The sequence below is a fragment of the Coregonus clupeaformis genome, unplaced genomic scaffold (assembly GCF_020615455.1).
Source record: "Coregonus clupeaformis isolate EN_2021a unplaced genomic scaffold, ASM2061545v1 scaf2763, whole genome shotgun sequence".
In the NCBI taxonomy this organism is placed as follows: Eukaryota; Metazoa; Chordata; class Actinopteri; order Salmoniformes; family Salmonidae; genus Coregonus; species Coregonus clupeaformis.
This window is the reverse complement of record NW_025536217.1, coordinates 55,119-59,477: the sequence shown is the minus strand read 5'-3', so window position 1 is coordinate 59,477 and position 4,359 is coordinate 55,119. Positions and strand designations below refer to the sequence as shown.

The window sequence follows — 4,359 nt, the reverse complement described above, 5'->3', positions numbered from 1 at the left end:
ACTTTGCTTCAGACTGTGTGTTTGTTTCCATTCAGGCGTACCACGGCCACCACCATGCTATGGAGGTCCTGGTTCAATCTCTGCTGGATCTAGACGGTGAGGAACAGCCAGGGCGCACCCCTCTGGACCTGGCTGCCTTTAAAGGCCATGTGGGTGTGTTGACGTCCTCATCAACCAGGGAGCCTCCATCCTGGTTAAAGACTTCACCCTGAAGAGGACCCCCATCCACGCTGCAGGTACGCATAGGATATCACGTAAGACCTAGAGATTCTGTAATTCAAAAGTTTTCCTTGCCAAGATGGACATTTGTTTGGTCATGTTGCTAGGATGCCAATGTCCACTCTAGGGATATTATATAGCATAGTGTGAAAATGCCCACTACACACTGATCTAAGGTCATTTTTTGTCATTATTGCTGAGGATCTGGGGAGGGTAAGCTGATCCTAGATCAGTGCACAGGGGGACTTCTATCCAGAGCCAGGTACACAGCTAGCAGGTGACAGGCTTCGAGGGCCTCAGCCCCAAAATGTTTTATTATCTGCTGTGTTAACATCATGAGGATGTCATCTACCAATACCACTGTTCTAGAAATCTGTCTGTTCATGTGAAGGTAATAGTCGTCCAGCAATCAGCTCATATCCTCTCTGTTTAGCCTCCTCTAGCTACCAACGGTCAATCATCTCACATTCTTATATCCTCTCTGTTTATCCTCCTCTAGCTACCAACGGTCAATCATCTCACATTCTTATATCCTCTCTGTTTATCCTCCTCTAGCTACCAACGGTCAATCATCTCACATTCTTATATCCTCTCTGTTTATCCTCCTCTAGCTACCAACGGTCATTCGGAGTGTTTGCGTTTGCTGATTGGAAATGCTGACCTCCAGAGTGCAGTGGACGTTCAAGACGGGAATGGACAGTAAGTCAATTGGGTTTTGGATACAATTCCTGAAATAAAGAGATTTTGACACTAGGTCTACGTCCCAAATGGCACCCTATGCCCTACTTGGTGCACTACTTTAAACCAGAACCCTATGGGCTCAGGTCAAAAGTAGTGTACCATATAGGGAATAGGTTGCCATTTGGGACTCAGCCTGGTTATTACCAGTTTGTAATATGACCTTGTTGTCTTGTGTATCAGAACCCCTCTGATGCTGTCGGTGCTGAGCGGACACACAGACTGTTTGTACTCACTGCTCAACAAAGGGAGCCAGCGTAGAAGCCAAAGACAAGTGGGGCAGAACAGCGCTACACAGAGGGGTGAGGAGGAGAGCTGGCTGTATACGCTCACACACAGAAAGAGACGGGGAGGCTCAAATATACATATTATCTTCAGAAAAGTAGTTGTCCATGGGTAGTGGTGTATTCATCCCTGTAGGGGACCTGTCTCCAGACATCATTTGTAATAATTGATGATTCATTATTATATCATTGATTATTAGTTATTCAAATCCATTCTTGTCTCCCCGCCCTTCCTCCCAGGCGGTGACGGGTCATGAGGAGTGTGTGGAGGCCCTGCTGCAGCACAGCGCCAGCTTCCTGGTTCGGGACTGTAAGGGGGCGGACCCCTGTCCACCTGGCGGCGGCATCCGGACACATCGGGGGTGCTGGGGGCTCCTACACGCCGCCCAGTCAGTGGAGACCCTCCCCGTCATCACAGACAACCAGGGCTACACGCCACTACACTGGGCCTGCTACAACGGTACGTACTGGACTAACAGAACACTAGATCTTTTCTGATTTTCTCTCTTCAGCACCGTAAACATGTCCCTGAATTAGGCAGGCCATACAACGGTACGTACTGACTAACTGGACTGTAGCTCTGTTCTCTCCTCCATGAAGTGTACACTCATTCACTCCCTCTTGTGGCTTGAAAAGCATTCGATTGGTGTGGACGGAGCCATGTGGGGGAATGAACAAGGCTACAACAGAATTAGGGGGTTATGACTCTCAGTGGAGGACCTTACACTGAAACAGGACTTTGTCAGGGATTGACATAGCATATGTTGTAGCTAAAACATCTTTTTGTGACTTCACCATTGTCAGATGTGTAGCTTTCTCTCTGAGAGTATTGTTGTGGTCTGCAGCGACGTCATCTTTTCCTGTATGAATCAATCTTCCACTAGGCCATGACACGTGTGTAGAGGTGCTGCTGGAACAGGAGGTTTTCCACAAGACCGAGGGCAACTCGTTCAGCCCTGCAGAGATGCTGATCGACACTCTGGGGCCGGCCATTGTCAACGCCACTGACACCAAGAACCGGTAACTACAGCACATGACAAAGTCCTTTTCTTCTGGAGAATAATGTTGTCTGGGGAATAAAATGACCTCTGGGGTTGGATGAGGGATTGTAGATTACTTTTAATACATCTATTAGTGATTTTATATTTCTATGGTATAAACAGGGTTAATTGAACAAACTTGTTTATAACAGTCCTACATGATGTCGGTGAAATAAGTTTCCTCTCTCTCCAGGACCCCCTGCATGCGGCGGCTTTCACGGACCACGTGGAGTGTCTTCAGCTGCTGCTAGGCCACAACGCCCAGGTCAACTCCCCCGATGCCTCCGGGAAGACCTCCCCCTCATGATGGCTGCTGAGAACGGACAAACCAACGCTGTCGGTACGCAGCCCCCTCTCCTCCGCTTTGCCTCGCCCAGCCGGCTTAAGTTCAACATGTCTGTTTTACATTTTAATAAGTCGCTTCATTTCCTAATTGAGTTTCTTTATGTTTCTCTGTCTGTGTCAGAGCTGTTGGTGAGCAGTGCCAAAGCAGAGCTCACCCTGCAGGATGCAGTCAAGAACACTGCTCTTCATCTGGCCTGCAGTAAGGTGAGCATCCCCACATGAAGATGACGTTCATCTGAACAGTTGGCTCTCTCTGGTTAAAATTTTGGTCTGACATGTTTGACTCTGGTTTTTAAAGGGGCATGAAACCAGTGCTTTGTTGATATTGGAGAAGATTACAGACAGGAACCTCATCAACTCGACTAACGCAGCCTTACAGACGTACGTATGGTTCAGCTGTATTAATTGGGCCAGAAGAATTGGTCCTCTGTAGCTCAGCTGGTAGAGCACGGCGCTTGTAACGCCAAGGTAGTGGGTTCGATCCCCGGGACCACCCATACACAAAAAAAATTATGCACGCATGACTGTAAGTCGCTTTGGATAAAAGCGTCTGCTAAATGGCATATTATTATTATTATTATAATTGGAAGAAGTGCACTATATAGTGAATAGTCTGGCATTTGGGAGGTATCTTCATTTGCTGCTGGCTAATCTAACGGTACTTTCTCCTCAGGCCGTTACACGTTGCAGCCAGAAATGGTCTGACGGTGGTGGTTCAGGAGCTACTAGTGAAGGGTGCTAGCGTGCTCGCAGTCGATGAGAATGGTAAGATCCATAACGCTAACACCGTTTTCTTCTGTACTTCTCTTCTCAATGTGTCCACAAATGTTTCTCTCTAGTCCACTGCTTGGTTGTTGTCTTAACTTTGTATCTCCTAGCCTGCTGTTATTTCATGTTTTTCACCAAAAGTGTTGTAGTAAACGGTGATGCTCCTGAAGTGACCCTCTGCTGTTCTGTTTGAACCCCTCAGGTTACACGCCTGCCTTGGCCTGCGCCCCCAAAAAAGACGTGGCGGACTGCCTGGCGCTAATCCTGGCCACCATGATGCCCGTGTCCCCCTGCAACCCGGCGCCCAGCCTGTCCTTCAGTGCCATTAACCACTACACCACCAGCCCTCCAAGAGTGTGACCTTCGACAGCCTGCCCGTGCTGCGCAGCGAGCACAGCTCCTACTGCAGCTTCAACAACATCGGCCACCGCGAACACGATGGAGGCTTCTACAAGGATGAGGAACTCAACGACTCAGACTCAGAGACATACTGAGGGGGGTGGTGGTCGCTGCCCAGGAGGGGAGCCAAGGGCAGGCGGATGGACAGTGAAGTGGGGCAGAGGCCACAAACAAATCCACACATACACACCGTGTCTTAAATCACCACAGCCAGCTTTGGGAGGGCACGAGCCGAGACAGTCCGCACAGGAGCCTTAAGAGTCCCGCAGTTGGAGAGAGAGAAATGGAGGGAGGGAGGGAGGGAGGGGAGAGGGGGAGGCACAACAGGCTGGCTGGCCACACTCATCCTCTCGTACCACCAGGTGTCCTTCCAGCAGATACTGGACTTCAGAGGAACTGCTGCTGCTATACCCCACCTTTACCTTTACCCACAAAGATCCTAAACGGTAGAAACTGTCCAGCCAACAGACAGACGGACACCTTATGACGGCAATAACCTGTAGTCCAAGGGGATAGTAGCACTTCACTGAGTGAAAAACAGACATGGACCAAAAGATGTGATTGCT

General features: G+C 49.2%; 1 pseudogene; it reads left to right on the top strand.

The window, feature by feature from the left end:
- The first annotated feature begins 158 nt into the window (after nt 1–158).
- On the top strand, nt 159–4,095 carry LOC121563295 (annotated as a pseudogene).
- The last annotated feature ends 264 nt before the right edge of the window (nt 4,096–4,359 follow it).